The sequence below is a fragment of the Lepidochelys olivacea genome (genome assembly GCF_965140295.1).
Source record: "Lepidochelys olivacea isolate rLepOli2 genome assembly, chromosome: 10".
Classification (NCBI taxonomy): Eukaryota; Metazoa; Chordata; order Testudines; family Cheloniidae; genus Lepidochelys; species Lepidochelys olivacea.
The window spans coordinates 17684271-17698714 of NC_140420.1; positions in this window are offsets into that span (position 1 = coordinate 17684271).

Sequence of the window (14444 nt, forward strand, 5' to 3'; positions counted from 1 at the left end):
CACAACACCAGCTGGAGAGAATCAGCTGACTTCACTGTAAGATTGGTTTCCTTCCCTGAAACCCTTCTGACATTATGGACCCAATCCTGCTCCATTGACATCAATTCCAGTTTTGCATTGGCTGCAACGGGAGCATGGCCAAGCCCTAATGCTACTAGTTAGCCGCATTTTCCTGTCTGAGTGCTACTTAAAATAGGACACCAAAGTAGCAAACAAAACAAACTGCAACAAAATGCAATATTAATTGCTCCCCTTGCCTTCCTTTTTGGTTTCTTCTATAATCAATACCCTTCGATTAAGGCATTCTATTGCTTTATGTAACTGCTCTTTTGTAAAGCCAAAAGTGGGTTATTTTTGAAATCTTCCTCAGCATTGTTTGTTTGTCCCCTTCCAGGCTTCCGGGAAGGTAAAACTATGGCAGGTCAACAGAACATCTTGTAGCAGGACACAGGAGCCATTGCTGCGGATAAACAAGATATTTACAGGTTTCAGAGGAGCAGCCATGTTAGTCTGTATCTGCAAAAAGAACAGGAGTACTTGTGGCACCTTAGAGTCTAACAAATTTATTTCAGCATAAGCTTTCGTGGGCTATAGCCCACTTCATCAGATGCATGCCGTGGAAAATACAGTAGGACGATTTTATATACACACAGAGAACAGGAAACAATGGGTGTTACCATGCACACTATAACGAGAGTGATCAGTTAAGGTGAGCTATTACCAGCAGGAGAGAAAAAAAAAACTTTTGTAGTGATAATCAAGATGGGCCGATTCCAGCAGTTAACAAGAACATGTGAGGAACAGTAGGGGGGGAAAAACAAACATGGGGAAATAGTTTTACTTTGTGTAATGGCTGACTTAGAACAACACTTCCTCAGCTCTCGTCCCCTAATGCCCCTACTTTACTTGCACTATATTGATGACATCTTCATCATCTGGACCCACGGAAAAGAAGCCCTTGAGGAATTCCACCACGATTTCAACAATTTCCATCCCACCATCAACCTCAGCCTGGACCAGTCCACACAGGAGATCCACTTCCTGGACACTACAGTGCTAATAAGCAATGGTCACATAAACACCATTCTATACCAGAAACCTACTGACCGCTATTCCTACCTACATGCCTCCAGCTTTCATCCAAACCACACCACACGATCCATTGTCTACAGCCAAGCTGTACGATACAACCGCATTTGCTCCAACCCCTCAGACAGAGACAAACATCTACAAGATCTCTATCAAGCATTCTTACAACTACAATACCCACCTGCTGAAGTGAAGAAACAGATGGACAGAGCCAGAAGAGTACCCAGAAGTCACCTACTACAGGACAGGCCCAACAACGAAAATAACAGAACACCACTAGCTGTCACCTTCAGCCCCCAACTAAAACCTCTCCAGTGCATCATCAACCTATCCTGAAGGACAACCCATCACTCTCACTGATCTTGGGAGACAGGCCAGTGCTTGCTTACAGACAGCCCCCCAACCTGAAGCAAATACTCACCAGCAACCACACAACAAAAACACTAACCCAGGAACCTATCCTTGCAACAAAACCCGTTGCCAGCTGTGTCCACATATCTATTCAGGGGACACCATCATAGGGCCTAATCACATCAGCCACACTATCAGAAGCCCGTTCACCTGCACATCTACCAATGTGATATATGCCATCATGTGCCAGCAATGCCCCTCTGCCATGTACATTGGTCAAACCAGACAGTCTCCACGTAAAAGAATAAATGGACACAAATCAGATGTCAAGAATTATAACATACAAAAACCAGTCAGAGAATACTTCAATCTCTCTGGTCACTCGATTACAGACCTAAAAGTCTCAATTCTTCAACAAAAAAACTTCAAAAACAGACTCAAATGAGAGAGTACTGAATTGGAATTAGTTTGCAAACTGGACACCATTAAATTAGGCTTGAATAAAGACTGGGAGTAGATGTGTCATTACACAAAGTAAAACTATTTCCCCATGTTTATTCCCCCCCCCAACCCCGCCACTGTTCCTTACATGTTTTTGTCAACTGCTGGAAATGGCCCACCTTGATTATCACTACAAAAGGTGTTGTTTTTTTCTCTCGTGCTGGTAATAGCTCACCTTACCTGATCACTCTTGTTACAGTCTGTACGGTAACACCCACTATTTCATGTTCTCTGTGTATATAAAATCTCCCCACTGTATTTTCCACTGCATGCATCCGATGACGTGAGCTGTAGCTCACGAAAGCTTATGCTCAAATAAATTTGTTAGTCTCTAAGGTGCCACAAGTCCTCCTTTTCTTTTTGCAGATACAGACTAACATGGCTGCTACTCCGAAACCGGAGTTAACAGGCAGGATGATTCTTATCCCACCCCAAACTCCTAGGCTGATCATACCATCTCCAAATAACAGTCAGCCAATAAGGAGGAGCTCCTTTTTACAGGGGTTTTTTTGCAATTAATTTTTAAATAAATTAATGAACTCACTCTTATTGCCATCTCTAGCGGCTGCACAAGTGACTGCTGGAGGAGTGGGAATGTACCTCAGCTGGTCTCCAGTTCATCTAGTTCCCTGCAGCCTAGACTTTTAGGCTTGGAACCTCCACACCACAAAATAGAGGTGGTGCATCCCAGGGGACGGGGTGCTCCTGAAGCCCAGGCAGCGAGGGCCCAATTCGCAGCATAGTGACTACAAAGCCTGGAATACCCCTGGTGCTCTGAGCCTCTGCATTTCTCCTACCACAAACCCACACTGTGGGAAGTGTTCCAGGGCACAGGTGGGCCTTCTGGAGGTGGAAGGGGGTGTGAGCTGGGCAATCCTGCATTCCAGCTACTCTTCGGCAACCACAAAGCCCATAAGCACACTGTAGCAGCTTTTCGGGCTGACTAAACCAGCTCCTGGTAGCCAAGCTCAGGCGAGAACAAGCCATTTCCCATTCTCTGAATTGGGCTCTGCACTGATGAACAGACGAACTGGGGCCTTAGACTCCTCAGCTTCATTAACTATCTCTGCTGTGCACTGGCTAAACTCCCAAAGTCCTGTCCCAGCATTCACTGGGCTCAGGGTAAAACCTGGGAAAGAAACTCTGGCTTAGTCTCTGATTGCTTCAGAGTCCTGGTCAGGAACATGCAGGGAACATTCCCAGGATATTGCTGGGGACTTGAATGGCTATATCTTGTGGAGAGATTCTCCCAAACATGAGAGCCTGATGCTTGTGTGCTAGTTGTGAGTAGAGGCCAGCGGAATTAGTAAAAGGTCATTCAACTCTCCCTCGCTAACATATTTACTCTCCTCCTCCCACACTCTTAAGGACATCTGCAGAGGCTTTATCATCAAGTCCACTGCAGAGTAGTCATTAACATGCCACACAAAGCCAGACTTTCTTTCCCCCCCGTAAGTCACCAATGACCAACCAAAAAGAAATAGAATTTTTTTTTTTTTTTTTACTTCAAACATGTGACAACTCCGAATAAATCAACAAGGAGAGGCTGTTTGTGCTACTCTGGCAAATGATTATAGTAGCCCTGATGCCACAATTTGAAACACATGGATGGAGCAGAGCTCCATTAACTAAGTGGGGGCTCCATGCCAGAGGGTGGAGCAGAGTGTAGGATCAGGGCCTGTGTTTCTCCAGGGCTGATCTGAAATGCCTGTGACCTTTCCTACCAACAATGTCCCTATCAGCATGAGCTCTGCTGATTCTAGAGGTAAGTTTCAGGTGACAAGAACATAACACAGCAAGTGGAATTTCTCTGTGACCTTCAATTCTCCCCTCTGCCGGATCACATCATTGCATTTTCACAACTGGAGCAAAGTCACCATTTGCTGGTTTCATTTGAGATGCCCATACTTCTGGCCAAACTCCATTTCCTTCCCTCCAAAGCAGTAAGAGTGGTCTATGACTCAGCCTTCAATCAAATACAGTGTGGACTATTAAAAAGGACATGGAACATAAAAATAAAGTTCCTAGAATACATTTTCTGGGCAGGAATCTTTACAGCTCCTGTATCCTGTAAAACACAACATCCTGTTTCACCAATAGATTTACACCAATATACATAAGTGCTATTTTTAAAGTAAATTTTTCCCTGTGGTGAGAGCATCCAGCTGTTAAGGAACGCAATGGACTGGAAATAAATATTGTGCATTGAAAGATGCCCAAATCCCTTAAGGGTAAAATCCTACCAACTTTACACAGGACTCACTGAGACAACACTCCAAAAATCAATGAGAATTTTGCCTAAGAAAGGATCCCAGGTCGAGCCAAGCAAACTGTAGAGAAATGTGAGTTGGTGGGAGAGAAAGGGACTGGTGGGATTGTCCTGGGTTTGAATTCACAAATCTTCCCTGAAAATGGAGCATTTCTGATGAAGTTGGGCATGGTGCATTTTCCATTGTTTGGATGTTTGTGGAAATGTTAACAGATGTATGTCCCTGTGAGGCAACCTGGTTCATTTGACTGAACACAGGACTGGGAGGCTGGAACTCCTGAGTTCTCTCCCCACTCGTCCAACTGAGTGGCCTAAGAACTATTTTGTATTGCTCTAACAATTCGCAATAGCACGTTAGGCCTCACAACACCTCTGTGAGGTAGGTAAATGTCCCCATTATACAGCTGGGGAAATCTGCCAGAACAGAGCATCTCTCATCCAAAGTTCTGCTCCAGATCTCATTGAAATCTACCTTTCCACTGATTTCAATGGGCTTTGGATCTGGTTGTCAACCCTCTGAAACACACACACCAGGAGTCTTTCTGATTTGACACACGCATCATTAAGAAAAATAACCAGTCTCCCAAGATTTTCCCTAAAATAGAAATTTTAGAGACATGAAATCACACAAGATTAAATGGGGGGAAATGCTGCATGAATCCCCACAAAAAAATAATAATGTGGCTAATTTTGTACAACTCCAATGTCAGGATTTGGCCCTAAATCTGATCCTAAAAATATTTCTAAAGTATGTGAAATATGCTTTTTAAAGGAGGTAAACCAAGAGGCACTTAAAAGATCTCCAGGGGAAAAAAAGTCTTTACTCTTCAAAGGTTTCAGTACAACCTTCAGAGTAAGCTTGAAGGGTATTTTCTATGTGCTTTCAGGCAGCAAAAACCCTTGTGTAACATTGAATGAACTGAGGACAGTTGTCATGAAAATATCTTTCTGTGGTACTGGCTTTCCTTCCCCAGCTATAATTGTTCAGCATAAAGCATATCAGTGACAAATCTCAATTACACTTAAGAAAAATAGATAGATTCCAAAGAGAAATATACTGAGTGGCTGTCACTCGAAATACATGGTAATGGTGCAATTTTCCAGTTCAGGGCTACTTATTCAATCATTTAGTAAAACAATTTATGTGTTTGAGAAACAGAGAAAAATACCATCCAAAGCTTGAAAGGTGGGTGTTCACCTTTGCTCAGGCCCTGAGAAGGGATGGAATAGCTCCATTGAAGTCAACGGGACTATCCTAATTTACTCCAGGTTAGGATCTGGCACAGAGACTGCTGGAAAATGGCATGTTGAAAGCTACCAACATGAATAATATGAGGAAAATTGCCAGAAAAAGAAGACTGAAAGACCATTTTTAGAGGCTTTTCTGATCCCTTCTTTGGAAAGGTAAGAACTATACTTCAGATCTTGAGCTGGAGTAAACTGGTGTAGTCCCATTGATTTCAGGGGGACTATACTGATTACATGGGTTGAAGCTCCAGCCCTTTGCCAGTTGAGTGGATGCTCTGACACACTGAGAGTCCACCTAGGATACAACACATAGTCCTTTTGTTGTGGCCTGGTGTGTATGACCAGGCTTTGATTATGCTCACTTTAAAATCCAGAGTGAAAACCTGACCCCACTGAAATTAATGGTGAAAAATCTCATTAACTTCAGTTTTCAGAGTAAAAAGAAAAGGAGTACTTGTGGCACCTTAGAGACTAACCAATTTATTTGAGCATGAGCTTTCGTGAGCTACAGCTCACTTCATCGGATGCATACCATGGAAACCGTGGAAGTTTTCAGAGTAGCAGCCCTGTTAGTCTGTATTCACAAAAAGAAAAGGAGTACTTGTGGCACCTTAGAGACCAACAAATTTATTTGAGCATAAGCTTTCGTGAGCGACAGCTCACTTCATCGAATGCATTCAGTGGAAAATACAGTGGGGAGATTTATATCCATAGAGAACATGAAACAATGGGTGTTACCATACACACTGTAACCAGAGTGATCACTTAAGGTGAGCTATTACCAGCAGGAGAGGAGTGTGGGGGGGGAAACCTTTTGTAGTGATAATCAAGGTGAGCCATTTCCATAACTTCAGTGAGGCCAGGATTTCACCTCAGGCCTCCAAGGGCAGTAATCATGAAAGAGAGCTTGGTTTTCTAAGCTTTAAAGCCATGGCATTATGGTATTGTATGTTTGTAAGTACAGAACATTTTTGAATTCGTCATTTCCCTCTCTTTATAGAACAGTGACATAAAACTGTATCAAAAGGATTTTATTATTTTTAAAAGCAAAGCTGGATGCTTAATTTATGAAAGTCTCTTTGATTTGGTTCACAATGAGATGATGAGCTGCTCCTTGACCAGTAGGTGTCATTGTAATCAATAGAAAACGTACCAGGTTCTTCGCTGGAAGAGCGTGATTTGTCCCAAGCAATCATAAAATATTCTGTTTGGATTTAAAGTAAGACTATTTTGCTTCTAGACGTACACTCAGTTCACACCAAGGGGGCAACATTGTTAATCAGAAATGCCAGTGGAGAGGAAAGTGAGTGATATGCATGGGTATAATTTCCGGGACTCTACTTTACATTACAAATGTAGATATTATGTTCAAATGGGACTGACGTGTGTTTAGATGCATAAAAAGAAACTCTGTTTAAGGTCCCAGATGATGCACATAAGCTATATGTGGAGTTAAAATATATAAATAAAGGCATTTTAAAAGAAATATTTGAAAAATCAATCCAGCCCTAGCTAAACCTGAGTTCAGATGTCTGTGAGTAAATCTGAGTTCAGATGTCAGTGATCTGTTACCTCTGTTGATGTCCTTAACAGCTAGAGAATGACAAAGAGTGCTGGGAATCTAAGTAAGCATTTTAGGTAATAGCAGTGCCTACAACTGTTGAGTTAGAACTGCTGCACCCTCAGCTCAGTTCTTGGCAGGTAAAACGTCTCGCAGTTCCCACTGCACTGAAAGTGGAACATATGCATAATGAGCCTGCCTCTGCCTCACTGAAACCATTTGCAAAATTCCCATGGATTCAGTGGTGCACGGCTGGGGCCTACGTGTCCACACTTGACCCTCAGATCTGCTGATATCGAACCATGTTACATACATCAGAGGCCTCTACTGTTGTATTTGAATTTGGTCCCATTTTGAAGATATCTGATCCTCAGATGGTGTAAAACATCCTAGCTCCATGGAAGTAAATTGAGTTACAGTAAATTAAACCATCTGATTTAAACTATTCCAGATATCTTTCCAGTGTGTAATAAAGTGCACAAAGCCCCACTCTGTGGGGAGTTTTAATCACATGCGCCTGGCGCTACAGAATTTCTTGATTCAGAATTCATGTATCTTAAATTTAACCCTATATTAATTGAGCACTAGCAACTGCATTAAATCTTAATCTGTCCATGGTTCTCTGCAGTGTAATGTGATGTGTTTGTGCATTGCTGATGGACAGTAAATAAGAATGTTGAGAAAAGGAATTAATATAATCCTGACTGTGCAGTAAATCTCACCTGCATTCTGTTTCTCCCATTTATTGGTAATTAAATTGAAATGATTGGTCCAGGATTATTACTAGAGAATGCTCCCTGTTTATGAGACAATAGCAATTTCGTGCTAAGAAAATACAGAAAGCAATGGCTGTGGCGTTCATCAGCCCAAAATACAAGGATTACCAAACAATTAAAGAGGATTCTCAAGTTATAACCCCTCTGCTGATATGGGCTCTCCCTCCTCTAAATCCAGTCCTCCCCTGCTGCCCCCCATCCCTGTACTTCTCCACTCCCTTCTTCCCTTTGCCTTATATTGATTTTTTTAATACTCTATCTTTCCTACACTTCCTTCCTCCCACTGCCACTGAAAAAGAATATCCCACTCAGTTATTTAATAGCTGGAGGTGGGGAGGGTATTGGAAATGTGGAGATACTGGATTCTACCTTTCTCACTGCAAGAAGCAGTGGGATGTGCATATTCTACACTTACTGTGAAAAATCCTTACAGCTGCTATGCATACCCATGCCCTCTCTTTGGATACTAATGGCTCTCAGCCAATCAGAGCACAGGGATTTCCATTCTGTAGGGTTACTGAGTGCAATTGTTATGGAAATCAGTGCTCCCCCACCAATCAAGCTGCATGGATTTGCATAATGAAATATAACAGAGCAGTTGTGGGTCAGTAACTGCACAGCATGACTGCACTCTATTGTTTGAGGCAATTCCATTTCTGTATAACAGGAAATTCTTGGAATACTATTGTCTGCCTAGCTAGCCTTTCATACTATGTCACCATCCTGGTTTCCGAGCAGCTGTGAAACAATGAGGTGAAATCAGAGCCTTGTAATCAGTCTGCAAATAAGCTGCAAACTTGCACAGCTGATAACAGGATATTCTCTTAACGATCCCTGATGATGAAGGGAGGTCTGGTGGTCAACACCTCAGATTGGAACTCATCAGCAAAACTGGGTTTCCTCCTGGTTCTGCCATGACTCCCTGCGTCGCTTTGGGTAAATCACCTAAACTCTCTTGGCCTTAGTTCCCCAGCTGTAAAATGAGGATGGATGATAATACGCTCTTCCTCCAATACTTTGTGTGTCTTGTCTGTATAGACTGGAAGATCTATAGCGCTCACAGTCACAGACATGGGAAACAAATATTTGATAACAGGCTCTTCAGTCTAGCACACAAAGGTAACGATAAAATGGCAGAAGCTGAAGCTAAACAAATTCAGACTGGAAAAAGGACATACATTTTTAATAGGGAGGGCAGTTAGCCCCCGGGACAACCAAGGGTTGAGGTAGATTTTCCATCACTGTCTATTTTTAAATTGATTAGATTTTTGTTATGCTCTAGCTCAAACAGGAATTGTTTGGGGGATATTATATAGCCTGTGATATACAGGAAGTCAGACTGGACGATCACAGGGATCCCTTCTGGCCTTGGAATCTAAGAATCTTCAAGTGGGGGTGGTCTTTTACTGTCCCCCTAAATTCAGCTAGGGCCTCTAAGTGGTATCATAATACAAACAGTAACAATCATTAATACTGCAGCTGTAATTATTACAGTCATTTTCATATGCTTTGTATTGATCTCTTTAAAACCACTAGTTTAAATAGAATTGGAGTAAACACAACACCACAGAGCCAGTAAACCCACATGATCAGTATAGCAAGAGTAAAGGGTTCTCCAGGAGCCACAGTCCAGTGTAAAATTCTATTTGTGATCTATTGTATGAAAGCTTTTCTTTCTGTCCCTGCAGAAGAGTGACACACTCAGGGCTACGGGAAAGAAAGCCAGGAGGATGGGGTGAGGTGGAGTGGGGTGAGGCGTGTGCACCAGGTAAGGAGGCAGAGGAAATTTTTAAATTAGTATGACATTTTGTGGCATTACAGAGTAGGCATTCGCGGATGGGTCAATGGTCTCCACTCCAGCACTGCTGTGCCATGGCACTCTCACTGCTGTGGAATTTTGCTCAGGGCATTGTTGCAGAAGAGACAAATTACAGATATGCTTCTAAATAACATCATATAGGCTCACTGCTTGCTGGGGGTTCAGAAGGGGAGTCGTCGGAGACCAAGTACTAAAGAGAGGCTAAGAAAAATGAACTGGCAGTGGGGACGTGTGTGGGGAAGGTCAACAGGAAGAGTAAGACAACTCAAAAGCAAAGGATAATCCATTTATCTAATTGCTTAGGGTTTTTTTCAGTAAAGCCCAACTTGAACCTATATTATATGCATAGATAGGTAGGTGTGTGATTTCTCCATCCCACCCAGTGTTGAGAAAGAATACTGAATGTGCACCTACCTACCAGAGATACGGTGTGAGCAGGGGCGGGTCCCCACCTAGTGTTAAGAGTCTGTGATGGTAGCACCATCTAGTGGTAAGGGGTAGGGGAACCTGGACCCTCCCACTCCATCAGGCCCTGACCCAAGAGCCTTACTTGCGTGTCTTATGGAAGACGTCTGCTACCTGTGGTCCAGATGCCATCTTCCCTGTGTCTCTTCCTACTGCTCTGTTCCTCCTTGGGGCATGTCGTGGCTTGTGGTTTTTCCTTGCAACATGGCCCACAGGCCTCTGCAAGCTGGGGAGCCCCAGTTTCATGCAGCAGTCTTCCTCTGGGGAATACTCTCCTAGCATAACCTCTCCATAGCAGTGCATGCTGGTCACTCTCTATTCCCCGACCACCTCTGCTGTTCTAAGGGGAATCCCTTCGAAGCCCCTCTCCAACAAGATCATGCCCAGCAAGCCTGTCAGGGTGGGGCTTCCCAGGCCCTGAGTTGTTCCTGCATCTCATCTCTCCAGTGTTGGGGTTTGTCTACCCCAACACACACACACACACAGTTTGGTGTTGGCATTTCTGAGTCCAAGTCTTGCAGTACCCCATCCCAGGGAAATAAATCTGTATTCTGGTGCTTGTTCTCCAGCCTAGGGACCACATGGAAGGCATAGGTTTTGTACAGCCAAATACTTCCTCATAATCCAGGGGTTGGTGTCTTTTTTGGACTTTAGCCAGTGAGGGATGCATAAGGTGTTCCCAGCAGGTAATACTGCAATGCTTATATGGCCCACTTCATCACCAAGGCCTCTTCTTCTATAGTCAAGTAGGTCTTCTCTAAGAGAAATAGTTTCCTGCTGATATTGGATGTTCTTCTCAATCAAAATCTTAGCCTGTGCATCACCTCATGTCCAAAACTTCTTTTCACCAGCCCTAGCCCCAAGCATTTTTGTCCAGGAATGCATCCATCAGACGTTGGAAGGTGGCTGTAGCCCTATGAAGGCCGAAGGGCATGATCTTGAAATGGTACAGGCCGAAAGGAGTTGCAATGGTAATTTTCTCTCAAGATCCCTTTGTTAAGGGGATCTGCCAGTAGCCGTTGATCAGATCTACAGTCAAGATATACTTTGTGGCTCCCCAATCTCTCCAACAACTCATCAACTCGTGGCATGGGATATGCATCAAATGTAGATATAGCATTCACTTTTCTGAAGTTGATGCAAATCCAGGTTGTCGCATTCACCTTGTGCACCAAGACAACTGGTTTCCACCACCCACTGTGGGATTCTTCTATCACCCCGAGGTCCAACATCACCTACAGCTCCCAATATACAGTGTTCCACCTCTTCATGCACAGGTGACAGCTCTCACAGATTTTCCAGCTAGGCTGCATTGTGATGAGGTGACAAATCAGCCAGGTTTGTCCAAGTCATGATGAGGATACAGAAAGGAAAGATCTGATCACCTGCAATATCTGCGCCCATTGAGATGGCTGGAGCCCTTCCCCCAAGGGAATCATGTCTGAATCCTGGATAAAGGAGGTTGTGGGCCCAGTTTTGGATCGGGAACGGGGGGGGAAAGGGCGGAGGGCGTTATGAATAAGCTCTCTTGGTCTCACCATGTCTTCAGAAGGTTTATGCAGTAAATCTGTCTCTCTTTCTTCTCAGATCTGCTAATCCACTGCTCCTACCGGGCAAGCCACCTCAAAGGGCTCTTACTACCTAGCCATTAATTTTAACTCTGAGCTGGGTAACAACAGCAGTACCCTGTCACCAGGCTGGAATTCATGTGGGTGGGTGCCCCTATTAAAGGCCCAAGAGTATCAAGAGCAAGCCTATAGGAGGTTTTCCTTTGTCTTCAGCTTCTTTTGTAGCTGGAGGACATACTACGCTGGGCTCTTGCTCCTCCCAGGTTTTACAAACGGATTCCAGGATCCCCCAGGGTTTGAGGGGTGAGAACACCATTGAGGCCTGGGGAATCTCACACACTGCAAATCAGAGGGGTGGTAACAAGCAGTCCTAGTTGCAAGGGTCTTCAGCCACACATTTTCTCAGCATCCCCTTCAGGGTCCTGTTGAAGCATTCAGCTAGCCCATAGTTTGGGTGAGGTGAACAGATGTTCTCAAAGATGTGATTTTCAGTAGCTCGCACAAGTTCTTCATCAGTCATGACATGAAGTTAGTTCATACCCTGGACCATTATAATTTCTTTGGGGATCCCCACCCTCACAAAGACCTGAGTTCTGTTGGTATGGTCACTGCATTGGTCATGTGAAGCAGAATGGTCTTAGGGTACTGGGTCACATCATCCACAATTATCAGTGTGCGTTGGTGTCCATTTGTGCTTGTCTCTAGCAGTCCTATCAAATCCATGCCAATCCTCTCAAAGGGGGTGTCTACTACTGGCATCAGGATAAAGGGGGTCCTTGGTGTGCTCTTGGTCCTGCCAACTGACACTTGGGGCAGAACATGCAGTAAGCCCTTACCTCTTTGTAGATGCCTAGCCAAGAGAATCTGATGGTGGTTCTCTCAAGGGTTTACTCCCTCCAGAGGTAACCAGAATATGGAACCCAGTGCACAAGACAAAGTAGCTCCCTCCCAAAGGGATGGGGTACCAGAAGTCGGTCTGGACCTTGTTGTCTGGTAGTCATGTACCAACCAGTAGAGTTGTTCCTCTTTCAACTCGAGGTGTGGCTATTTTTTTGTTTTCTTTGTCAGTCGATTACCCCCCATTGACAGTAGCCAGCTGTTCATGTGCCCAACACAAGGTGGGGTTTCCTTTCTGTTCCCCTATGAAAACCCTGTTTTGGGTCACCCACTCCATATTCAAGTGGTGTTGAGTTTGCTGGTCTTGCTGGTCCCGCAGGGACACTTTCTGAGGTTGTCAAGTTCCTTCCCCAGGTTTTCTCACACTCCTGCGTCAGCCAGATCTACAGATCCAGCCTCTTTTTCAACCTCAGAGGTGTGGTCATTCCCCCTGACTGGCTTCCTCTCTAATACCTGCAAGACCTCACTGAAGTATTTCCAGTCACAGCCCAGGACCACCGGGGTAAGCAAGGGAGGCTGCTAACCCCACACAGAGAGTCTCAGTGTGGTTCCCCACTGTAAGCTGTATCACCTTAATGGAGGACAGGTGCACATCTCTGTGTATACATTGAAAGAAAATGATAGCAGTTGGTGTCCCATGGGTCTTAACCAACTTTTCCTTACGAGGGTCTGGCTGCACTCTGAATCTATTAAACCCATCAATTTGGATCCATTGACCCTCACTGGGACTACCATCTTGGATAAACCCTGTGGGAAGCGGTGGCCCGGCCCTTGCTGCTTCCCACAGCTCCCGTTGGCCAGGAACGGCAAACTGTGGCCACTGGGAGCTGCGACTGGCCGTACCTGAGGACGCTCCAGGTAAACAAAGTGTCTCATGGCCTGCCAGGGGCTTGCCCTGAACAAGCCGCAAACCATGTTTGGGAACCACTGTCTTACAGTAATCTAACACTGATCAAGGCAAATGGAGGTCAGTTCACTAACACCCTTACATGTGGTTAGTCATATTAGCTACAGATACACCAAAGAAGGGTTACCGAAAGAGGGGAACAATCAAAAAGATTTACATTTGCTGAAGAACTGAATTGTATTGCACTATTTGTGGGCCAAGTTTTCCAGCACATGAGTTCATCTGGTTGGTCCCTTTCTTTGGTTTACCACTCTGTCTGCAGTTTGTGTTTATCTATGAATGGACTTTTATGCCATGATCATCACTGTGGGTTCTGTGTGTCTTACTAGGATTTGGACGTGAGAAGTGGGGCAAGTATCGCCTAGCACTGGACTGGGACTCAGAAGACCTGGGTTTATTCCTAGCTCTGCAACTGGCCTTGCTGGGTGATCTTGCACAAGTCTCTGTACCTCAGTTTCCCCATTTGTAAAATGGGGATGATGATACTGAGCTCCTTTGTCAAGTGCTTTGTGATCTGCCAATGAAGCATGAAGAGGTAGGTATTAAGTATGCATCAATTTGGATAAAGAGGTTAAGTTCTAGAATCAGCTCGAGAGCAAAAGGCACTGTAACTACTCATTTTATCACGGCTATCTTTCCTCCATAGCACTCAGGTTATTTGAAGAAATCACACCCCAGCCACACAATTGTGTTGATACTGTGTCAGCCAAGCTGAGCAGTTCAGCTACCCTAAAGGCAAAAGCAGCAACATGGAAGCAAGCCCACATATGCTGAGGTTAAAGGTTAAGGTTGATGCTGGATTGTTTGAGGTAGTAATGTTAGTGAAGAGAGTACATTTCAAAACAGAACTTTTTCTTTAACAAGATTCTGTGTGGAAAAATCAGGCGGGCGTGGGTGCTTCCCTACATCCAGGATGGGCACTGATGGGTCCATGCTGATGAGGTGACTTCTAATTGCATGAGAAGTGGCTCCTTGCTAGCAATTGGAGTGAAA